Source organism: Gorilla gorilla, chromosome 4, assembly GCF_029281585.2.
Source record: "Gorilla gorilla gorilla isolate KB3781 chromosome 4, NHGRI_mGorGor1-v2.1_pri, whole genome shotgun sequence".
NCBI lineage: Eukaryota > Metazoa > Chordata > Mammalia > Primates > Hominidae > Gorilla > Gorilla gorilla.
The window spans coordinates 109,646,837-109,673,496 of NC_073228.2; the positions used below are offsets into that span (position 1 = coordinate 109,646,837).

Consider the following 26,660-nt stretch of genomic DNA (forward strand, 5'->3'; position numbering starts at 1 on the left):
TACCCAGCACTTTGTTGGAATTTCTGGGAAAGTGAATATGAAACTTCAAGACCAATCATTTCTAAAAATTTTATAGCACAATCCAAGAAATACAAAATATCATCAGTTAAAAATGTAATCTTTGAAAGGATGAAAAAAATATGTTTTATGCTTTTCTTCATACTGAGGCTCGAAATACAGTGTGTTTTCCCCAGTTATATCACATTTAAATTTGACCAGATATACTAGATATGTATCTAGATTTAATATTATAGTTATGAGAAAACATTGACACAACCAAGTTGTCCAAACAGTGTTAAAGTCTTCTAAAAACTCAATCAAGTATCAGTTTAAAAAACACTTTATTGAAGTAAGACTCACATACAAAAAGTTGTACATACTTAATGTGTACAACTTCATTTTGAGATAAGAATACAACTATAAAACTATCACTACAATCAATGCCATAAAGATGACCATTACCTCCAAAAGTTTTTTCTCATCCTTCTTGTTTATTATTTTTATGTTACGTAATAAGAAAACAACATAAAATTTATCCTTAGCAACTTTTTAACTGTATAATATAGTTTTGTTAATTACAATCATTACACTATACAGTACAGTGTATCTCTGTGACTTATCCATCTTGCATAACTGAAATTTTGTATACTTCAACAAATACCTCCCCATTTCCCCCTTATCTCAGCACTTGGTAATCACCATTTTACTCTCACTTCTATGAGTTTGACTATTTTAGATTTCCACATAAATGTTATGTTAGTATTTGTCCTTCTGTTTCTGGCTTACTTCACTTAGCATAATGTCCCATAGATTAATCTATGTTGTTGAAGATGTCAAACTTTTGTTTTTTAAGGCTGAATAATATACCATTTTATGCATGTAACACATTTTCTTCATCTTGTCTATAAGTGAGCACTGAGGTTGCTTGGCTATTATGAATAAACCTGCAATGAACATAGAAATGCAGTATCTCTTCCAGATCCCAAACATTTTGATGTATTTTTTGTTTGTTTGTTTAGTTGCAAGGTATAGAAATCCACAAAGAGTTATTCAAGTAATAAGCTAATTTGTTGAACAAAAGCTGACAAATTTGAAAAACTTAGTAGCAAGAAGGATAATTAAGTTTCAGTCTATGGAGTAATTTTCCAGTTAGTTTTGGCCAAAGTGAGGTCACCCAATATACTACCATTTACTAATTAAAATATATATATATATATGGGGCAGTTTTACTGAAGAGAGGAGTGTGGGGGTTGAGTCAGTATTTGCACTGACTGCTAATCAATACTAATGGATAACATTAACAGTATAATGCAGTATATTAACATTATCCAATGATCAAATAAGAAAGGATAGATTCAATTACTATCTAGTACTTTCGTGAATGGGAATTTATACTTCAATCCGTTATTCTTTGTCCTCTACTCTTACTTCCTTCTTAACATTGCTTTAGTTGAGAAACTAAAGCCACATCAGATGAGTTTGTCTCAACTAAGATTACTCATAAGTTTTTAATTGATAAGCTATACGCCCTATTTTAAATTCTCACCTTCTTGTATTGCAGAGTAGCATTTGGCAATTATGAACTTCCCACTACTATTTGAAACTCTTGTCTTTTTGTTTTCTTCAGTTCTACTCTTAATTCATTTTATTTATCTTTTATAACTTTGTGGCTCTTTCTTTGTTCTCTTTCCACCTCACAAGGTTTATCCCAGATTTATTTGATTAGTACTTCATTTTAGATTATGTCCTATTCTAACTCAAAATATTTCCTTAGGTAATCTGACGTACATTTATGATTTCAAACATCATCAGATATTACTGAGATGGTATGCAACTGTTTGTGTTTATGTATGGTTGTGTATGCTTGTTGAGGTAAAGGTCCACAGATCTCACCAAATATTTTTGAGTTCTATAAAAATTCAGAAAAACTCTATATTAAACTTGTCTTCAGAATTTCAAGCATATAATTCTTGCTTTTTAGCATGTCCACCTGGGTAAACTGAAAACATTGTACAATCTCATGCTTAGCACATACAAAATTGAATTTATTACCTAACTGCAAAAGCATATTTCTTATTTCTTTAATTTGTTAATTGAATTATTTTCCATTTACTCTGAAACTACCATTTTATTGTTAAATCTAGATTTCTCCCCTCCCCCTCCCCCTCCCCCTCTCCCGTCTCCATCTCCCCACGGTCTCCCTCTCCCTCTCTCTCCACGGTCTCCCTCTCATGCTGAGCTGAAGCTGGACTGTACTGCCGCCATCTCGGCTCACTGCAACCTCCCTGCCTGATTCTCCTGCCTCAGCCTGCCGAGTGCCTGGGATTGCAGGTGCGCGCTGCCACGCCTGACTGGTTTTCGTATTTTTTTGGTGGAGACAGGGTTTCGCTGTGTTGGCCGGGCTGGTCTCCAGCTCCTAACTGCGAGTGATCTGCCAGCCTCGGCCTCCCGAGGTGCCGGGATTGCAGACAGAGTCTCGTTCACTCAGTGCTCAATGTTGCCCAGGCTGGACTGCAGTGGCGTGATCAAGGCTCACTACAACCTCCATCTCCCAGCTGCCTGCCTTGACCTCCCAAAGTGCCGAGATTGCAGCCTCTGCCCGGCCGCCACCCCGTCTGGGAAGTGAGGAGCGTCTCTGCCTGGCCGCCCATCGTCTGGGATGTGAGGAGCCCCTCTGCCCAACTGCCCACTCTGGGAAGTGAGGAGCTCCTCTTCCCAGCCGCCATCCCATCTAGGAAGTGAGGAGCGTTTCTGCCCGGCTGCCCATCGTCTGAGATGTGGGGAGTGCCTCTGCCCCGCCGCCCCGTCTGGGATGTGAGGAGCGCCTCTGCCCGACCACGACCCTGTCTGGGAGGTGAGGAGCGTCTCTGCCTGGCCGCCCCGTCTGAGAAGTGAGGAGCCCCTCCTCCTGGCAGCCGCCACGTGCGGGAGGTGGGGGGCAGACCCCGCCCGGCCAGCCACCCCGTCTGGGAGGGAGGTGGGGGGGCGCCTCCACCCGGCCGCCACCCCGTACGGGAGGTGGGGGGCGCCTCTGCCCAGCCGCCCCTTCTGGGAAGTGAGGAGCCTCTCTGCCCGGCCGCCACCCCGTGTGGGAGTTGTACCCAACAGCTCATTGAGAACGGGCCATGATGACGATGGCGGTTTTGTCGAATAGAAATGGGGGAAATGTGGGAAAAAGATAGAGAAATCAGATTGTTGCTGTGTCTGTGTAGAAAGAAGTAGACATAGGAGACTCCATTTTGTTCTGTACTAAGAAAAATTCTTCTGCCTTGGGATGCTGTTAATCTATAAGCTTACCCCCAACCCCGTGCTCTCTGAAACATGTGCTGTGTCAACTCAGGGTTAAATGGATTAAAGGCGGTGCAAGATGTGCTTTGTTAAACAGATGCTTGAAGGCAGCATGCTCGTTAAGAGTCATCACCACTCCCTAATCTCAAGTACCCAGGGACAGAAACACTGCGGAAGGCCTCAGGGACCTCTGCCTAGGAAAACCAGAGACCCTTGTTCACTTGTTTATCTGCTGACCTTCCCTCCACTATTGTCCTATGACCCTGTCAAATCCCCCTCTGCGAGAAACACCCAAGAATGATCAATAAATACTAAAAAAAACAAAAATACAAAATTAAAAAAAGAAATCTAGATTTCTCCTTATCTCTCATTCCCAGATATTTTTAACATTGAATATGAACACTAAATCTATCCATCCCAAGTCTACTACCTTAGTTAAAAATCTTTCAGTGGCCTTATAAAGTATGAAATAAAATTCTTTCTAATCATCCTATTCCAGACCATCTTCCATGTTGTCAGTTGACTATGTCAGTTCAATGATTAAAAAGAAAACAAAATAAAGCAAAAAATTTGTGGGCACCTATTGTCTGTAGGAAAAACTTTGCAGACTCTTCACAGTTTCTTTTCTCTGCTACTTGCATCTCAGACTTTGTCATTAGTATTACTGTACTTCTCACCATTCTCCAAATAGTCAAGCCTTTCAAATTCTTCTCAAAATGAAATATCTATGTTTCTAACCTTTGCAAATTCCTACCTGACCTTAAAATCATATTCAGTTTTAATATCTTAAATTGGAAATTTCCCCAGTCCCAGAATAAGTTTAATTGGTCATCTCTCTAGGTTCACATAGCATATATCTAGTATTTCTCTTTATATTAAGATGTGCTATAATTTTCTTGTTTATCATCCCATTTAAATAATGAGCTCCTCAAGGACATTATTTCCCACATGTCTTAAAGGTATTAGACTATATAATTACACTATGCTGCTCAGATAAATATTGATATGATATCAGATATGGAGAAGAAAGAGAAACATAAAGCAACACCAAATATTAGTATCTGTGGCTCCCTTTCTTGAAGATAATATTGTCAATGAGAATTTTCTGGGAGCCATGTTGTTCTAAATAATGCTTGTATTGCATAATAGTTTATTTCTTAAAACAAAACCCAAAACAAAATCACCTTCTATAATTTCTGTAAAACTAAAGATCAATTTAAAAAGAATTAGAACTGTTACAATTTAATAGGGGAAAAATCTTAATAATTATTTTGATCTGAGAAACTTAGTTATCTATTATATGCAATAAAAATTAATTCACAAAATAGACAAGTACAGATACATATATATCTGTTCTGACAATTACATTAAATTTTCTAGAATAAACAATAGCAACCGTGCCCTGAAATATCTGTACTTTTACTGAAGTATTACAACCTACACTGATAATGTGCTGTTAAATCCCTAACAAATCTAAATTTGACACCACCAGAGAAAAAGACATATCATAAAATAAGATTAGAAAGATGGGAAAAAATTTATTTTAATTTATGCCCAATACTTTAATTTCTCTACGTAAACATTAGAAAAATTGGTTAAATGGTTTAAGCAATATTCTTTCTAACACAAGGATTAAAAAGTCAAGTTTTATAGCTCAGAAACATTTCAGAAAAATGTTTCATAAGTATATAATCAACATAGAAACTTCAAATGAAACTCATAAAATGTTCCACAAAATACCCATAAGTAAGAAAACATGGACAAGTAATTTCTACAGAGCAAAATTCTGCTTTGTAGTTAATATTTCTCAATTACAATTATAACCACATACTGATATAACCTCACGAAAGATCAAACCCCAAAAAGTTGAAGCTTTTTATCTGAAAATAAATGATATACGTCCCATTTTTAAAAACTGTTTTATTAATTGATTGATGATATTTTATTGCTTTTACATAGGGTTTAAAGATCCCTGGATACAAAAATGAAAGACTAAGAAATTCCTTTAAATCTAATATGTATACATCAGAAACAACTTAAATATTATTTTTGAGTTGAATTCAATGGTCAGCAATTTTTTCTTATAACTTTCTTTTTTTTAATTTTATGTTTTTTTAAAATTTTAATTGCATTGGAGGTACAAGTGGTTCCACTACCATGAATTGTATAGTGGTGTAGTCTGAAATTTTACTGCACCTGTCACCTGAGTAGTGTACATTGTACTCAATATGTAGCTTTTCATTCTGCACCCTCCTCCCACACTTCTCCTTCAGTTTCCAATCTCCATTATACTGCTCTGTATGCCTTTTCATACCCATAGCTTTGCTCCAACTTATGAGTGAGAAAATACGGTATTTGATTGTTAATTCCTGAGTTACTTCACTTAGAATAATATGATTCATAAAATAAAAAAATACAGCAGCTGAAAGATAACATGGCCATTATAAGAAGGAACCAAACTGATCTGATAGAGCTGAAAACACGCTATAGGAATTTCATAATAAAATTGCTGGTATTGACAGCAGAATAGGCTAAGTTGAGAAAAAAATCTCAGATATCAAACGCTGGTGCTCCAAACTAACTTAGTCAGATAAAAATGAAGAAAAAAGAATGAACATGGCATTTGATACTAATGGTATTATGTAAAGAGACCAAATCTATGATTCATTGTCATCCCTGAAAGACAGCAGGAGAAAGCAAGCAACTTGAAAAATGTATTTCAGGATATCAGCCATGGAAATTTTTCTAACCTCACTAGAGACTCCAACATTCAAATTCAGGAAGTGCAAATAACTCCAGTAAGATATTACAAAAGAAGACTATCCCCTAGACACAAAAGCATCAGATTCTCCAGGTCAAAATTTAAAAAAAAAAAAAAAAAAAAAACTTAAAGGAAACTAGTGAGAAGGGGCAGGTTACCTACAAAGGGAACACCATTAGGCTAACAGCAGACCTTTCAGCAAAAATCCTACAAGGCAGAAGAGACTGGGGGCCTATATTCAGCACTCTTAAATCAAAGTATTTCCATATAATTACATATACAGCCAAACTAAGCTTCATAAGTGTTGGAGAAATAAGATATTTTTCACAAACACAAATGCTAAGGGAATTTGTTACCTCAAACCTACCTTATGAAGTTGTGAAAGGATCACAAAGAATGGAAAGAAAAGACCATTATCAGCCACTAAAAAACATACTTAAATACATAGACCATTGACACTATAAAGTAACCACACAAACAAGCCTGCACCAGATAACAACATTATGAAAGGATCAAATACACACATATCATTATTAACCTTGAATGTATACAGGCTAAATGCCCCAATTAAAAGGCATAGAGTGGGCTGGGTGCAGTGACTCATACCTGTAATCCTAGCACTTTGGGAGGCCAAGGCAGGCGAATCGCTTGAGCCCAGGTGTTCAAGATCACCACAACATGATGAAACCCCATATCTACAAAAAAAAAAAAAAAAATTAGTTTGGCATGATAGTGTGCACCTATAGTCCCACCAACTCAGGAGGCTGAGGCAGGAGATCACTTGAATCTGGGAGGCAGAGGCTGCAATGGGCCAAGAGCATCCCACTGCACTCTAGTCTTGGATAAGGAAATAAGGCCCAAATGTATGTTGTCTTCAAGAGACCCACCTCACATGTAATGACACCCACAGGCTCAAAGTAAAGAGATGGGGGAAAATCTACCAAGCAAATGGCAAATAGAAAAATGCAGGGATTGCTAACCTAATTTCAGACAAAAAGATAAACAAACTTTAAATCAACACAGATCAAAAAAGACAAAGATGGCCATTATACAATGGTAAAGGGTTCAACTTAATAAGAAGACCTAACTATCCTAAATTTATATGGACCAAGGATGGGAACATCACAATTTATAAAGGAAGTTCTTAGAGATCTAGGAAAATATGTAGATTTCCACACAATAAGAATGAGAGATTTCACCACCCCACTGACAGTATTAGACATATAATTGAGGGAGAAAAAATAACAAAAATATTCAAACTTAACACTTGAGCAAATGGACTTAATAGACACGTACAGAACACTCCAACCCAAAACAACAAAATTATAATATTTTCATTTGCACATGGCACATATTCTAAAATCAACCACTCAATCAGACATAAAATAATCCTCTGCAAATCCAAAAAGCTGAAATCATACCAACCACACTCTCAGACCACAGTGCAATAAAAATAGAAATCAATACTATGAATAACACTCAATATCATACAATTATATGAAAATGACTTTTGAGTAAATAATGAGATTAAGGCAGAAATCAAGAAATTTTTTGAAAGTAACAAGGGTACAGCATACCAGAGTTTCTCAACTAAAGCAATGTTAAGAAGGAAGTTTATAGCACTAAATCCCCACATCAAAACATGAAAAAGATCTCAAATTCATAATCAATATCCCACCTAGAGAAACTAGAGAAACAAGAGCAAACTAACCCCAAAGCTAATAGAAGACAATAAATAAGCAAAATCAGAGCTGAATGGAAGGAAATTGAGATGCAGAAACCCATAAAAAAGATTAATGAATCCAAGAGTTGTTTTCTAAAAGAATAAATAAGTTATACCACTAGTAAGACTAAAAGAGAGAGAAGATACAAATAAACATTAGAAATGACAAAGGGAACATTATCACCAATCCCATGGAATAAAAATAATCCTTAGAGACTACTATAAACACCTCCATGCACACAAGATAAAAAACCTAGAAAAGATGGATAAATTTCTGGAAACACACAGCTTCCCAAGATAGAACCAGGAAGAAAGTGAATCCCTAAACAGACCAATAATGAGTTCTAAAGTCGCATCAGTTAAGAAAGCCTGCTAACCAGAAAAAACCCAGGACCAGACATATTCACAGCTGAATTCTAACTGATGTATAAAGAGCCAGTACCATTACTACTGAAACTACTTCAAAAAATTGAAGAGGAGGAACTCCTCTTTGACTCATTTTATGAAGTCAACATCATTCTGATATCAAAATCTGTCAGTGACCCAACAAAAAAAGAAAACTTCAGGCCTATATTTTTGATGAACATATATGCAAAAATCCTCAGCAAAATCCTAGCAAACTAAATGCAGCAGCACATTAAAAAGCTAATCCACCATTATCAAGTAGGATTTAACCTTGATAAATACTATCAAGTAGTATTTAACCTTGGGATACAAGGTTGATTCAACATATGCAAATGAATAAATGTGATTCATCACATAAACAAAAATAAAAATAAAAATTACAATATTATCTCAAAAGACACAGAAAAGGCTACTGAGAATATTAAACATCTCTTCAGAGTAAAAACACACAACAAACTAGGCACTGATGAAACATATTTCAAAATAATAAGAGCTATCTATGAAAAACCCACAGCTAACATCATACCAAATGGTCAGAAGCTGGAAACATTCCCCTGAGAACTGGAATAAGGCAAGGATAATCACTCTTATCACTCCTATTCAATATAGTACTAGGAGTCCAAGCCAGAATACTCAGGCAAGAGAAAGAAATAAAAGACATCTAAATAGAAAGAGAGGAAGTCTAACTATCTTTGTTTGTAGATAATACAATTATCTACATTAAAAACTTCATAGTGTCTGCTCCAAAGCTCCTGGATCTGATAAACAACTTTAGCAAAGTTTCAGTTTACAAAATCCATGTATAAAAATCAGTAGTGTTTCTATACACCAATAATATTCAGGCTGAGAGTCAAATCAAGAACACAATCCCACTCACAATAGCCACAAAAGATTAAGATACTTAGGGATACAGCTAACCAAGGAGGTGAAAGATATCTACAACAAGAATTTATAAACACTGCTGAAAGAAATCAGAGATGGCTGAAACAAATAGAAAAACATTCCATGCTTATGGATAGAAATAATCAATATAGTCAGAATTGCCATACTGCCCAAAGCAATTTAACAATTCAATGTTATACCTATCAAACTACTAATTACATTCTTCACAGAAATAGGAAAAACTTTAATGCTTACAAGAGTTTCAATTCTGGTGCATATCAACCTTTGTTTCAAGATTTTGAACTCCTCTTAGCAATTTTTTGTAGGGCTGGTCTAGTATTGACAAATACCCTCCACATTTGTCAGTACTAGACCTTCCCTAATAAAAAGTCTGAAAAAAACTTTATTTCTTCTTTATTTATGAATCTTAGTTTTGCTAGATACAAAATTCTTGGCTGACAAAACATAGCAGACTAAACATAGAACCCCAATCCCTAGTGGCCTGTAAGGTTTCTGCTGAGAAGTTGGCCATTAGTCTGATGATAGGTTTTCCTTTTTTGTTACCTGATGCTCTCGTCTCACTGCTCTTAGAATTATTTTCTTCACATTGACCTTAGACCATCTGATAATTATATGTCTTGGTGGTGTCCTTTTTGCAGTGATTCTCCCAGGTGTTCTTTGAGCATCTTTTATTCAGATATTGAAATTTCTAGCAAGGCCAGAGAAGTTTTCCTCAATTATCCTCTCAAATAGGTTTTCCAAACTTTTCTATTTCTTCTCCCTTAGAGACACCAATAATTCTTGGGTTAGGCCTTTTTACATAATCCCATATTTCTTGGAGATTTTGTTCATTTTTTTAAAATTATATTTTGTTTTTGCCTGATTAGGTTGAATAAAAAGCCTTGTTTTCAAGTTCTGAAATTAATTCTTCAACTTGATGTAGTCTATTGTTAAAACTTTTCACTGTGTTTTGTATTTCCCTAAATGTGTCTTTCATTTCCAGAAGTTTTGGTTGATTTTTCTTTAAAATATGTATCTCTTTAGAAAATTATTTGTTCGGTGGGGCACAGTGGTCATGCCTGTAATCCCAGCACTTTGGGAGGCCGAGGTGGGTGGATCATGAGATCAGGAGATTGAGACCATCCTGACTAACACGGTGAAACCCCGTCTCTACTAAAAATACAAAAAAAAAATTAGCCAGGCGTGGTAGTCCCAGCTACTTGGGAGGCTGAGGCAGGAGAATGGCGTGAACCCAGGAGGCGGAGCTTTCAGTGAGCCGAGATCCACGCCACTGCACTCCAGCCTGGAGGACAGAGCAAGACTCCGCCTCAAAAAAAAAAAAAAAAAAAAAACAGAAAATTATTTGTTCTTATGGTGAATTGGTCTTAAACAATTTCATGTTGTTTTTCGTCTTTGCCTTGTCCCTACTTGAGTAACTTACTAATCAACTATTTGAATTCTCTATCTCATATTTCAAATATTTCATCTTGATTTGATCTGCTTCTGGAGAGTTGTGACGTTTTGGGGTTGTTATAGAACCGTTTTTCATATTGCCAGAATTATTTTTCTGGTTACTTCTTATTTAGGTTAACTATTTCTTCTAATTATGTTTTAATTTATGTTTGATTCAATTTTTTTAAAAATATTTTCTCCTTGAGGATGTGACTCTAAGGTTTATAATTTATTGTTACGTAGCTTAGGCTCTAGGTGCCTTCACTGGCAAAGACTGTGTAAGAGTTCCTGGTTATAGAGAATCTTTGTGCAATGTCTTTCTCAGTTGCAGGTTGAAACAGCAATATGCTGAATGTGTGAGGAGGTTCACTGTCTCCTGTGAGGCTGAAATGGCAGAGGTCTCATGAAGCTTATCTTGTTTCCCAGAGGTGTGCACTTAAAAACCATTTTTTTCCCAGTATTTTATTTACTGTATTTACCAGTTCAGGCTTCAGGCAAGTAGGAGACGCCCATGGGTAAAAACTAGCTGCAGCTAAAGCAGATGGGTAAATGCAACATCCCAGTCATTGGTAGAGGTCCCAACCTTGACAGAGGTGACTGGATAATCTCTCAGTGAAATGGACTGAGGTCTTTTGGGGGAAGGATGGAGCCAACAGGAAAACGATCCACCTCCCAGTCACACTCCTGCCCTGGTGTTCTGGCTATTCAGATCAAACAGGCACTTCTTTTCACCTTCAGAAATGCAGATGTTCCATGTAGACAGCGATTGTGACTCTGCCTCTTGTGGAAACCTGAACCCTCCTGTGAGGATGCAGTCACCTTGAAGTGTTCCAGAAAAGTTATCTACAGATGCACCCATGTCCAGCACCCGTGGATAAAGCCCCAGCTATGTCTGCAGTGCTAGGTGAGGGAGAGAAGTCCCCTTCTCCAAGACCCTTCCTGAGCACCCGGGCTCCCTGATTTTTGGGGTAGTCACAGATTTTCCCCACTGAGCCCAACACAGCAGCTGTGCCTCTACTGAAACTTTCCACAAGTGAACAGTTCCAGGACTCAAGGCATCCTGGTTTCTTTTGTCTCATAGGGTGCTCCCTTAATGTAGTACACTACCTTTTCCCCTAGGAGTAGCTGTCCCTGAGCACCAGACTACTTTCAATCCTGCTGCTCCTCTGGGTCTAGCCTCCCAGTGGGGCTGCCACACTACAGACTGGTGATAGCAAATATCTGCAAGAAATCCAATGATGTGACCTGTTCTTGTGTCCCAGCATTGAGTATCAACTCCATCTCTGATGGGCTTGAGAGGAAAGTGACAAAGGCTCTGAGATTTCCTCGCTTATAATTAGCCTTAATGTATTCGGTGATGCAGGCACTGGTGACAGCTGAGATTGCACAAACGTCTTCTCCTTACTGAGCCCTATATTATTGTGCCTGCAGATGTTGTAATGGGCTGTTCCAGTTGGCCTCCAGCCATGAGGAGGTGTTTGCAAAAGAATGCCAGCTGCAGTGGTAGCCATAGGATTTGCACTTGCCTTATGTTACCCAAGGGAGGTACTCTGTTGTCTCAGGCAATGTGAGGGAACGTGGAGCTCCCAAAATCCCTTAATCATTGTGTTACCCTACCAGGGCAGATGGAGGGGCAAAGCCAGACTGGGGCTGGGTCAGGCAACTCTGTGCTCTGGCTCCTCACATGTGGGTGCGAGCAGTGGCCCCAGTGGAGATCAGAGGGTGGTTCCCTGACCACGAAGGTGAGGTTCCAGGGACGAGCACAGCTACCTTTGCTACACAAATGAATCTACATGGGGATAAGGGGGTGGCAGGTGGCAGTAAGCCCCATTCAGCTCCCACACTCTTGGCAAGGCAAGTCTTGCACCCTCATTCCTACAGTGTTCTGCTAACAGCAGCTAGGTGGATTTCAGGCAGCCTGCACTCAGAACTCAAGACTGCTCCAGGTCCTAAGCCTTTCCAACCAAAACAGAAACCATGGCTTTCAAGCCTCACTCTTCCCAGTCTGCCCACAAAGCATGGGTGCCCAGGTCCTGTGCCCATGGCTATAGCACACTTCCCATGCATCCCTTGGTTAGACTCAAGGGGGTTCATCCCCACTCAAGATTATATAGCAAATCTCAGATGGGAGTGTCTCCCAACCTGTGACTACCACCTGAGTTAGCTGGCAGACTTCTGCAAGGTCCCGTTTGGTAGGATCAGAAATGGCTTTCCTCTGTCCCTGCTGGAGGTCTGGGAGTGCACACAATGCATGTCTTGATGTCGCTCCTTCTCATATGCTCCTCACTGCTCACTAAATCAGCTCCAGTGCTGGGTAGGGTTAAGGCATTCCTCCGTGACCTGGATTTCCTGGCTCCCCAGTGGGAGTGTGTGTCATGGAGGCAGTTTCTCCTCCTCTCATGTGCTGGAGATTCACAGTTTTGTCTGGATTACAGTGTGGGTGGCTGCCTGCCACTTCTTTCAAAGGGTCTGTGGTTTCTTTTAGTTTTTCTGTTAAGTTCCTGTGTTGCTTCTTGAAAAAAAGGTCATGGCATAAATCTCTACACACCATTTTGCCTTTGCAAAATAGCGAGGCATTTTGGAAAGGCATGCTAACAATGCCTCCAATCTGCCATCTTAGGAAAAAAAATATATAGCAAATTTTCTTTATAAAGATCCAGCTAATAAATATTTAGATATTTCAGGATACATATAGTATATTTTATATACTCCTAGTCTTTTTGTTAACCCTTTAAAAATGTAAAATGTTTCTTAGCTCACAGGCTAAAAATAGGATACATTTGTCACTTTTTGCTTTATGAATTACAGCTCTCATTTATACTTCATATTCAATACTACTGTAAAGGTTGTATTATTTTACTATCACTGTCAAAGAAAGACTAAAGCAAAAATTATATTGAAAGTGTATTTTCCTTAATGACAATAAATTATGTAGGGATTAAAAATTATGTAAAAATTATGTAGTTTTCACAGTTTACAGAGGTGGTATGTTGGTGGTATGTGGCAAAATACAATTTTATTGTTGGTGTTTATAACTAAACAAAGAGGTTTTTATAGAAGAGTAAGTACTTCTGAAGGATATGTATTTTCCAAACTACTGCAAGTGTAAGTCAATAAAAGCAAATGAAGTCTTCATTAAAAATAAAATAAAACTCAAGAATAAAAGCTCAGAAATAGGAAGCATAAAATAAGTACAACTAAGAATATTATCTTTTGAAATATGGCCAGATGATTTAAAATTTCACACTATATTCCAAGGCTTTCAGATTGAATATATATATATATATATATATTTGTGTGTGATGTATTATTTAAAAATTAAAATCCAAATTTAAGAAGCTATATCAAGAAGATTTAAAAATATATAAATTAAATTTGGCAGTAATAGTACCTGATAAGCTAGATTTTATTGAAAAAAATAATTTTTGAGTGATTAAAAACAATTATCTTAATGAAATATGAGACACATTGAAGAATTACAAAAACAAAAACAAATCATAGTAAAGCTTTTTCATAGTATCAAATGCACCAGGACAAAAAAAGTTTAAAAGTTATAACATTAGAAGAAATAACCAACAATAAGACTGGAGACTTTCCCATTCTTTATCAGAGCAAAAATAAATAAATAATTCCAAAAAATCTGATTAATGTAAGATCATTTCAACAGACCCATATCAAAAAATTATGCTACAATGTAAGAAATTTTCTTTTCATTTGAATACTTTTGCAGTATTTATAATTTTACTATACTCTAGGCCACAAAAATTGAGTAAGTTAAACATTTATCCAACACTCTCAGAACACAGTGTGAAAAACCAGAAATTTATAATAAAGGTATCCACCAAAATAACCATTAACTTAGAAATAAATAAGTAAAATAATTATTTCTGTGAATTTGTTTTGAATGAATGTCTGTAGTTTTGGATATGTTGCTTTGGTTATCGCTACTTTTGAAGTGTTCCGTTGTTCACGAATTTTTCTCCTTAATACAAGAAGATTTGCAATTTTGTAAAAGACTTTACACAACATAATGAGAAAAATGATTACTGTAGAAAATTAAAAGTAGCTCAAATAAAGTTCTAGCCCACAAATTTTCAATATAGAATAATGATGGAACTCAGAGCAGAATTAGATCATTTATGTTTGAATCGCTGCTTCCTGACTTCCTAGCCATGTGATGTGGGCCAATTATCTTACCTCTCTGTGCTCCACTTTCCTCTATTGTCACATAAGAACAGTAATAATATTCACCTAATTTATTATGTTATTTTAAGTGTTAATTGAGATAAAATGTGTAAAATGCTTGAGTATTCTTTGGTCCATATCATTACTTTATCTGGCTAATTGCTGCCAAGGCAATTAACAGTAAATCTAAAATTCTCATCTATAATTTATCTTTCAAGCAAGCAAACACAATTACTGAGAAAACCCATTGCAGCTACCCTTGAAGTAAGAGCTTACCGAAGAAAATTTAAAAAAAAAGGTCTGTTCTTAGACCCAATCTGATTTGGGAGCTTATGTCCAACAAGGAAACAGTCTCAGATGTAAAGAGAAAACAATTATGAAAATAATATTATTCACATCATCAATGTAATTTTATAAGTAATTATATTCACAATACCATATTAACGACATTTATTCCAATGAGGACACAATTTTGGATGTTCATAGGGCCACTAAATTGAAACAAACAAATCTGACAGAGAAAATCACATGCTGAGGCAGAAACCCAGTTAGAAAACCAGAAGTAAAAATCTGAAGAGTGTTCTCAAAAAAAAAAAAAAAAGAATGAATGAATGAATGAAAAGAAAACAAAAAGTTTATTAAAGAAAGAAAAATCCTTTCTTCTAGTTTGTTCATTATCACTTTATACAATGGAGACATAAATACTTTATATGATTAACTTGGACTTTCAATTATAGGGCCTCACTACATGGCTTGAATATATGTGTATGTATATACGCATACACATGCAAATATAATCTGTAAACCAAAAGATATCTGAAACAGGTCTCAATCAATTTAGAAAGTTCATTTTGCCCAGGTTAAGAATGTGCCCATGACACAGACTCAGGAGGTTTTGGTGACGTGTGTCCAAGGTGGTCGGGGCACAGCTTGGTTTTATATTAATACATTTTAGGGAGACATGAGACATCAGTCAATATATGTAAGATGTACATTGGTTTGGTCCAGAAAGGGAGGAGAACTCGAAGTGGGGAGAGGGCTTCCAGGTAGGTAGGTCATAGGTCATAGGCAGGTAAGAGACAAACGGTTGCATTCTTCTGAGAATCTGATTAGCCTGAATGCACAATTTAAAGGAATAGTCACCAATGTCTTAGTCTGGCTTAGTGAAATTGAGAGGAGGTGCCAGCTGGACTTCCTGGGTGGAGTAGGGGCTCAGAAAGCTGTGAAACTCACTCATTTCCTGCATCAGGACTTACTTCAGTCCTGGATAAATAATATTGAAGATATATGCTTAAACTATTCCTAACACCAGGATTTGTGCATGTGTTTCTTCCCCAAGAAAGATATAAACAGCGAAAATTTTGCTGTAAGTTTCCCTGTGTCCTTCTCTCCCTCTCTCCCTTCCCCCTTCCCTGAAACTAAAGTAAAAGGAATGTTAACTGCCCATTTTTCTGTGACCAGCAGTCCTTATCTTTACTCCTAATTCCAATTCCTTGTAAACATACTTTGTGCCGCTGCAAGGTCATAAAGTAGATAAAACCTAAGCTGCAATTCCAGTTTTCTTCAAAATCTAAGACATGTCACAAAATAATTTACTGCCTTTGTTTCTCGCTCCTGTAACAAGCTTCCCACCTCACGTATCTCCCACCTTAAAAAGCTTAAAAGGCGAATACCCAAATTAGCAGTGGCTACCCGTTTGGGACCCCTTCCACGCTGTGGAAGCTTTGTACTTTCACTCTGCTCAATAAAGCCTACAGCTTTTTCTCTCTCTCGGTCCGTGTCTCTATCACTCGCAGCGGTCAGCTGCCACACCAATTCTTTGGCGTGGCTAGGCAAGAACCTTAGGCGTTACAAAACGATAGGGCAAAGGAAGCAATCAGATATGCATTTGTCTCATGTGAGCAGAGGAATAAGTTTGAGTTCTACGTGTCCTTTGTTCACAAGGAATTTCCTTGTGGACAAATTGTGAGGAAGATGTGTAGCTTTTAAAAATCTTTGTAGCTATCTTATTTAGGAAAAGAATGGAAGGCGGGTTTGTCCAACTCAGTTCCCAACTTGACTTTTCCCTTTGGGTCAGTGATTTTGGAGAGATTTATTTCCTTTCACAAATCCATCCTTTCATCAACAAACATTTAATGAGCAAGCACTATATTCCAGTAAACTAAATAATAAAAATACCTGACCTCTTCCCAGGCTGGTGGTGCCATTAAAAAAAAAAAAAAAGAAAAAGAAAAGAAAAAGAACACCCAACCTCATGGATCTGACAATTTGTTAGTCGTCTCAGTCCATTCAACCTGCTATAACAAATTACTATAGACTGAATGGCTTATAAATAACAGGGATTTGCTCTTCATAGTTTTGGGTTCTGGGAAGTCCAAGATCAAGGCGCTGGCAGATTCAGCATCTGAAAAAGGCCAGCTTTGTAGAATGCCATCTCCTCATTGTGTCTTCAAATGGCAGAGGGGTCAAAGGAGCTTTCTGAGACCTCTTTTTAGGGGCACTAATACCATTCATGATGTTTCAGCCCTCATGGCCTAACCACCTCACAAAATGCCTACTTCCTAATACTATCATATTAGGGATTAGTTTTAACCTATGAATCTTGGGGGAAGGGGGATACAAACATTCAGTCTACAGAACTGGTGTTATAAGTTTTCTCCCTACCTGGGCAATTGGAACCTTGTTTGGAAACACAGTATCCCAGTAATTTTGAGGCTGAGCAACTCAGATGATGGATGAAACATTAAATACTGCCAGTAAGTTCCTACTGCTGAGAAAACCAGAATTGTTGTGGTTTCTTTTTTTCTGAATCCAGATTATCATCATCTTGTAGCCCTTACATCAATTTTGGGAGCCACATAGCATACTTCCAATAACATAATTTTTAATTTTTAAAAAATTATTTCAAGAATTATTGAGAGTTAGATTTTACTGATTGCAATCAAAGAGGCCTAATTAGCACCAAAGCTGATACCAGACTGGGTTTAGAAAACATAGACTTAAGGAACGTAAGGCATTCAAAATTGGTTATTGGAAAATAATAGACATTGAATTGGAGGCTTGCAGCCAATGGCATATTGTGGTAAACAAAGTCATTAAATCATAAAAGCCAACTGAGAGTGAAGCTCACAAGGATTACATACTTGTTCTGTCACTAATTTAGCACAGATGCTGTCAATTAAGCCAGTAACACAGATGCTGTCCGTTGGGTTGGATAATTTGGCTGCACCAGAACACTGGATAACCTAATGTGACAAATTCAAATTCTAAAGTTCTTGCCCCAAGACATGACCATGCTGAAAAGAATCATTTAGCTGCTGTTGTAAAAGAATTGAGAACACAAACAAACATTCAGAAATATACATCGTTAGTTGCCAATTTAGCCACTAGTTTAATTCACAACTTTATCCTGGGAAAATTAAAGGAGTTTGGCAATTGTAATAATTTGGAAAGCTTTGAAAGACTTGGGTAACAAGAAAAACTAAACCTTGAAACACCATGTATTGCACTTTTCTTCTTGCAGAGGCCACTCCTCTTTCATAAAAGAAAGCTCATCTTCCCCAAGAATCTTCAGTCTCTGTTAGTAAACAGAATTCAAGTGTTGCCATTATTGGTGGTAAAGGGGTGGGAAAAATGCAGAAAGTTTAGGGAACAGAAGAGTTTAATAAGAAATGATTGCCAGTGTTGGATAAATAGCATGTCATATATCTAATGAGTATTTGTAGAAATAGACTTTTCAAAGTGTTCAAAAATGTGAAATGCACCAAAAGTCTGAAAAAAAAAAATGAATGTATTGAGAATCGGGCATTCTGCAGATTCACACCATTAGCTTAAATTCTAAAAATATTTGGGCTAGAAAATGTAAATGAGAACTGTACTCTAGGTATTCAAGCTAAATGATATCAAAATTTCAAAATCTCTTATTCTAAAAAAATGCAAAGATTTTGGAAGACAAAGAAGCTGGATCAGCTGACCGTGAGTTTTCCATATACATTTTCCTTCCTTGGGTCTCCCCAAGTATCTCCACAACATTTTCCTTTCTTCCTTGTTTGAAATCCAGCATGTTTAGGGAAGTGGTGAAATTTAGATGAACAAAAGTGAGTTTGCAATTTGCTTCAGGACTGGAATACTAGTCAGAGGTCAACAATTGAATAAGTTTCCCTTATATAAGCAGGAGAGAGGCAGAACCACGGAGGCTGAGCACAGAAGGTAGTACTTAATCACAAGAAAAAATGTGTAACAGCAATCAGGGAAGGGGAAGAAAAAACAAGATCTTTTGTAATGGTCTGATTGTGGAGGTTTCCTAGTAGTTAGTTAATTATAAGATTCCCAGAAATGTTATTAATAAGAACTCTACTATTTTAAGTGATTTGTATAATAAAAAACAGATATATAATAGATAACAATAAATGCAAATAAATACAGAAATGAATGGATAACTAGACAATTGCATGACAGTAGTCAAATATATTATTTAGACCTGAGTTAATTTGGAGCTTCAGAGCCCTTAAATGAAAGATTTCCCAGATGTCTTTAATGGAGGAACCAATAGCCTATAAAAATTCCTGTATAATTTTTCACAGAAATTGAAAAAATAATCCTTAGATTTATATGGAACCATAAAAGACCCTGAATAGCCAAAATAATCTTGATCAGAAAGAACAAAGCTGGAGGTATCACGCTCCCTGATTTCAAAATACCCTATAAAGTTATAGTAATCAAAGCAGCATGATACTGGCATAAGCAGACAAATTGACCAGTGGAACAGGATAGAAAGCTCAGAAATAAACCCACACAGTTATGGTCAATTGATTTGTGAAAAAGGTGTCAAGAGCAAAAGAGCACACAATAAGGAAATAACAATCTCTTCAATAAATGATGTTGGGAAAATTGTTGGCCCACATGCAGAAGAATAAAATTGGATTATTATTTCACAGGATATACAAAAATTAACTCAAAATGGATTAAGAATGTAAATATTAAAACTGAAACTGTAAAATGACTACAAGAAAACATAGGGAAGAAGCTCCACAACCCTACCCTGAGCAAAGATATTTTTGGATATAACCCTTAAAGCACAGGCAACAAAGCAAAAATAGACAAATGGAATGGCATCAAGCTAAAAAACTTCAGCGCAACGAAGAAACAATGAACAAATTGAAGAGACAACGCACAGAATAGGAGGAAACATTTGCAAACCATTGGATGGTTTGTCAATGTATGAGTGAATAAAGAAAATTTGCTATATATATGAATAGACTATTATTTGGCCCTTAAAAAGAAGGGAATACTGTCATTTGTGACAACGCGAATGAACTTGGAGGACACTATGTTAAGTGAAATAAGGCAGGCACAGAAAGAAGTACTTCATGATCTCACTTACATGTAGAATCTAGAAGAGTTGAACTCATAGAAGTAGAAATTAGAATGACGGTTACCTGAGGTAGGGAGTTGGAGGCAGAAAGGAGAGAATGGGGAGTTGGTAAAAGGATACAAAGTGTCAGATAGAAAGAATGCATTTTGAGATCTATTGAACAGCAGGGTGACTATAGTCAATAATAGTTATGGTATATTTCAAAATATCTAAGAGCAGATTTCAAATGTCATGTCGTAAAAATGATAGGCAAATGACATAATGTATATATTGATTAGCTTGATTTAATCATTCCACATTTTAGCCACATATCAAAACATTACATTGTACCCCATAAATATATACAATTATAATTTGTCAATTAAACATAATATTAATTATTACAGGCCCTCATGACCAAATCACCTCTTAAAGGTCTTACTTCTTAATACTGTTACAATGACAGTTGCATTTCAACATGTGTTTGGGAAGAGACAAATCCAAGACATAGCACTTTTAAATATTTAACCAGTTTTTATAAATTAAAACTATTAAAGAAGAATGATAATTCCCCAGAATACAAAGGAAAACAGGTTGAAATAGAGTAAGTTATTGTATATAGCTATTAAATCCTAGGCACTCTTCTAAATTCACCTATATATTTATAACTTACATAATTTAATTTAATCATCGTGATAATCCTAAATGTAAGCAAATGCTGATATGAGCCTAAAAATTGAATGTATTATTTCTGTTATCTGGGTCAGTGTTATTTGTAGTTATATTCATAGGTTTGGTTTCGTAGTTCCAGGAATGAAAAGTATACTATTACCACCATATATTAAATTTTACTATTAAAGTTTTTCAAAACTATCATATAAGGCAGGAAAGGTTTATTGGATTGAGTAGACAGAAAAGTATCTACAGATAGGATAAATGTAGAGGGATTCATTAAGCTAGGAACAAATTAGACTACAGTTGAGGAGAAATGTGATAAAATAAAAGCCAAGTTTCCCTAAATCAAGCTTCTTTCCCCATCATTACTTACTCTGCTGGGATAGGTAGCCTCTGATAATGAAAAGGAAACAATTCTCTCTGTCCTTAGCACAACTTCCTCTAGGTAGTGCTATTTCTAACATATGCTGTTAGGTACATGAGTCATGAAAAAATTGGTTATAGAATCAAATAACCTTTTGAAAACATTGAATATTCGACTTCTCTCCTAGAGATTCACAGTGAACTCACCAACTTAAAAGCCCTGAAAAAAATGAAGTTTTAAAAAAAATCCGTCAAGTTGCCACATTGTTCCAAACGTATTTGACTATGATCGGCTTTTATCATCTAACATCTGTTTCCCCGATCAACTCATGTGGGGCAAAACTGTTAGCTCAGCCTGTTCCCACATAGAATAAGAATGATTCTGAGGACAGGCTAAGCCAACATGTATAAACAACGAAGGGTTAGAATGATATCTTGAGAGCTCTGCTAATTAGGTTACCTTTTTAAAGAACTGTTAAGTCACATTAAATTTACAGTACAATGACTTCAAGACTTTCTATGCTTGTAACCAGCCTAAGATGGAAAAGCTGGGAATGGCAACACAGTTAATTATTTTATAGGCCTGAACAAAGTGAATTTAATACAAAAATACCCAAGCCATACCTGTATTCTGGCCTCTGGAAACAGCATGAAAGTTGTTATGTAGAATCACAGAAAAAGACATCCAACCACCCAAACAGAATAAAGTACATCATATTTTTCTTCGTTTGTTTTTTTTTTTTCCATTTGACTTCAATTAAACACACCATACCCATAAAATCTGGCAAAACTAGATAGTGGCTTTTATTTTTCTAACAAAAGAAGAAGACTGTCAAAATACATTTCCTCAAATTATCTCAGTTGCACTTACTAAAAGCAAAGTGTTCTTTTCCCCCCCGCCCAGTGGTTTTATCTGGCATGCCAGTAACAACTTTCTTCTTTTATTAATACACTGGACTTCACAGACAACAACCTCATTAAATGCTCTTTGCCCTTTTCCGCCCCAAACAGGCATTACCATTTGCAATTTCCTCAAGTTTCACAGAATAGTATACTGAGTAGGGGAAAAAAAGGAAAAACAAAAAAAACAAAAAGAAAACATAAAACAGAACGTAAGAGACAATTTCACACATCTGTTCCTGTGGGTGTTCTTTCATTCTTTCTCATTTATAATTAATGAAAAATAATGGTGCTGACACAAGTTAATTACTATGAAAAATTACAGTTTATGCTACTCATTATAATAATGGCAAATTACTTGAGATTTTCAAACACCGTTCCTAAGCAATTAGAAGTGTTCATAAGGAGTTCACCTGTGAAATTTTTTCATCTGCGTTTGCATTCTGTGAAGTGAAAGAACACCCAATGTTTTTCATTAGCAGCAGAGATAACACAGCAAGTGATATTAATCATAGAGTCCTGTACCTGGGAAAACATTTAAAACAAATTGGGATTGTGTAATTGAAGTAGAGGTCAAAACAATACACAAAGATATTCATTACAACAAAACTTTTCTTAACAGATTCAAAGGGACTATTAAATCTGTTTCACTTAGTAACAATTTGGCATAACTAATTAGAATTACTATCTTGTCCTAGTTTACCAAAATATTAAATTACTGATTTTAAAATTAGAATTAATATCTTTATAATTAGCACAGGCAAATTAGAGGATCATTTCTTCTCAAATTTCCTTTTCTTATAAACCTATCAATTGTAAAACTAATGCAATAGTCCCCAGGTTATTGAGAATAATTTATGACTAAAAAATACTAATTAGGCCTAATATGCCTCTATAAATGAACTAAGTCAAAAACATCTCCGTGAAATGTTTGGTCTGTTATAGATTCAAAGCAACCTAAACAGGAATAAGCTCATTTTGTCTTACTTAGCTCTATGGCAAAGTTGCTATACATATACCAATTTTGTTTTATTTTTAAATTATTCAGACAATGCAAAAAGATGAAAGCTTCAAGACAGTAAAAAATGCTCCATATTATTTATAATATTTTCAATTAATTATCCTTCCAGGAATACACTGATTTAACAATAAATCCATTGCTAAGGGTAAAGAAAAATAAATATTAAGCTTTTTTGAAAAAGCAAGGAAAAACCACACATAAATGCATGAATTCCATTCATTAATATTAGTCAATTATTGCTGCTAATAATTAGTTTTGATACAATTGATCAAAAATATTCGACATTCTTATAAGTATTCTTCTATAATATTTCTCTTCATAGCTCAGCATATATCCTTAAAAAGGAATTACAAATATATTACTATGTTGTAGATTTTGAGTTGATATTCTTACAAATTATTAACTGCCATATTTTGAATGGTATTATCCCCCTTTGTAAACACATGTTAAACAAATCAAATCAGTAAGTAAAACTGAGTGTGTTTAAAGAAAATTACTGTATAAGAAAATAAATGTCTTTATTTACTTAGTAAGTCTTACAATTTTAGATTAACTGATTAGAATATCAGAAGTAAACATTTTTGAAGCAAAAGGAAAATTCATTTATTATAATTGTATTGACTATTTTTTTACTGCTCTCAGATATGGCTGATTACAGGTGGTGAAGTTAAGCATCAACATTATCTCTTCCTTTTATTTAGCTGCTGATCTTTGGGTTGGTTGCATTCTCATCAACAATCTCACCACGTGGTTGCAAAATGAACACTAATAGTTTTAATGTCCTTAATCCCTGAGATTTCCAATAGTAGGAGTTGGTGAGTGTCAGAGTAAAAAGGAATAACAATGGCTAGTTTGAAAGGCAATAGTTAACTAGAAATGGACTTACAAATTGTGTTTGACACCTAATTTATGAATACATTAGTTCTCTCTTACCTAAGTTTGCACTCTCTGTGGTTTCAGTTAATCACAATTAACCAAGGTAGAAAAATATTCAATGGATAATTTTAGAAATAAACTCACAACATTCTGAGTATTGTGCACAACATTGTTCATCTGAGTATCTGCACAACATTCTGAGTATTGTGATGAAATCTTATGCCGCCCTACTCCATCTTACCCAGGATCTGAATCATCCCTTTGTCCAGTGTATTCATGCCATATCTGCTACCCACCTGCTAGTCACTTAGTGCCATCTGCATTATCGGACTGGCTATCACAATATCTCAGGGCTTGTGTTCAAGTAACCCTCATTTTTTTACTTAGCAAATGACCAGCAAAACAAGACTAATGATTTTGGCATATTGTTATAATTTTCTATATTATTAGTTATTGTTATTAATTTATTAGTTTCTCTAATTTTGCTTTATCATAGGTGTGTATGTATAGAAAAAAACTTATTATATTTAAGCCTCAGTTACTATTCATGGTTTCAACCATCCACTGGGAGTCTTGGAATGCATCCCCTAAAGATAAGCCGGGGGATGGGGGTGTCTACTGTAGATAAGATTAACTGATGATTTATTCATTGATTGTGTATACACGGAAATTTCTAAGTATAATATTAATAAAATAATGAACTATAATGACCATTTTTGCTTACAGTTGGGGTGTTATGGCCAACATACTATTTTATCCTCTTATTAGAACTATGATGTAGAATATCCTCCTGTCACTGAAGACATAACTGATAATTAGACATTTTAATATATTGCCTAGGATCAAACAACTGGCAAGCAACTAACCTGATTTACCTTATTACAAAATTATTTTGTCAAGTTTTTACTAATTTTTATTTTGAATAAGCTATATTTAAATGTAATAGCAAATGATTTTAGTAAAGAAGATAATTACACACTATTAAGAGAATTTCTAAATATTTCCTTGGTAAAAACTTATATACAGATATCTGATAATACTGTATCTTTTTTTGTTGTATTGCAGGACTCCTTACTTTTTGGAAATATTATAATTGAGGAAAAAATCTGGTGATATGTTAAAACAAAACTGTGAACTAAAGCGTGCTTACATTCAGCAGTTCAGAGACTGAAGTTAATTTTTTTTTCAATAACGACTTGGCTTTCTACAGCATGTTTGTCTCTCAAGTAATCTAGATTAAATATTTTAATTTTACTGAAAACATCATGGAATTTTAAACTAGAAACTGGAAGTTGAACCAAGGATAGTTTTGAATCCACCTGTATAATATAATTTTGTGTTATAAACTTCATATGTATATCCTATGAATTCATTTCTCTGTGGGATATCCTCCTTCACTAAATGTTTTTTCCTTACATGTTTAAGAATTCATGAGTACAATAATCTGCAAAACAATCATTTAATATAAACATGTCAAGTCTTTCAGAATGTGTATATATATATACACATATATGTATATATAGGGAAATATCTATGAATTAAATATAGATAACATATATATAAACAGAATATATATATATAATAGAATACAAACAAGGAAGCAATTTAATTATCCAAAAAGTAAAAACCTCTCTAGACACTTTGCAAGTCACATCATGCAGAGATGTGCAAGAAAACTGCAATATATTATTTTCTTTAAATGAAATGATATTTTTTCCCTAGCAACCGTTTTAATACAGTCATTTGGGAAGTTGTTCAAAGATCTAGGGAAGGTGAGGTTATATGATTATCAAAAATTAGAAAAAGAGTTTCAAGTCTCCATAATGGTAATACTGATATAATTACTGTCAAAGTCCACATGGCATCTGAAAAACGGCACTACTAATTCTCTGTGCTCAATTAGTTTTGGGGAGTCTTCCAAAATGTCTGTGTAGTTCTACAGTTAGTGGCAGGGTTGGATACTAGAAGAGTTGAGGACTGCTTCCCCTCATCAGGCCATTAATTTTTATGCTTGGGCCGGCTGTGGTGGCTCCTGCCTGTAATCTCAGCACTTTGGGAGGCCGAGGCAGGTGGATCACCTGAGGTCAGGAGTTCGAGACCAGCCTGGCCAACATGGTGAAACCCTGTCTCTACTAAAAGTACAAAAATTAGCCAGGCATGGTGGCTCATACCTGTAGTCCCAGCTACTTGGGAGGCTGAGGCACAAGAATGCCTTAAACCCAGGAGGCAGAGGTTGCAGTGAGACAAGATCACGATACTGTACTCCAGCCTGGGCAACAGATGGAGACTAGATCTCAAAAAAAAAAAAAAAAAAAAAACCAAAACAACAACAACAACAAAAAATTAGTTTGGCTACAACCTGTAGAAAAAAGTATCTTATTCTAATGCAATTGAAGGTGCAGCTGGTGTGGGCACAGTCCTGGCACACTCTCCCTAAGTGTATCTCACAGATGATTTCCCAAGAGGCCCTGCCTCTGTCCAAATAGCCACTATAGATGATGATACAAGGTTCTGTTCCCTAGAGGTCCTGGAAATGTTTGTTTCCATTCCTAGTTTTGTAGAACCATTGATTCCCTTTCCTCTAGCAGCTTCCATAATGAGCTTCTCTCACAAGGTATTGCCCTCAGAGAGGCTTTGTTTCTGTAAACAAAAGCCAGAAAAACAGGTTTGCTTTAAAGATTTTTCATATAAATCTTGCCAGAGGCAACTTAAACATGCTTATAAATTGCACTAAGTAAGCACATATTTTCCTCATGACAACTGTAAGTCCAGCACT

General features: G+C 35.8%; 1 long non-coding RNA gene across 1 annotated transcript in view; it reads left to right on the forward strand.

Annotated features, from left to right (window-relative positions):
* LOC134758460 (uncharacterized) overlaps positions 1-25,010 on the forward strand; it is a 35,284-nt gene extending 10,274 nt beyond the window's left edge. Inside the window, exon 3 of the long non-coding RNA XR_010133669.1 lies at positions 24,950-25,010. This is a non-coding gene — a long non-coding RNA (uncharacterized lncRNA). The remainder of the gene's footprint in view (positions 1-24,949) is intronic.
* The last annotated feature ends 1,650 nt before the right edge of the window (positions 25,011-26,660 follow it).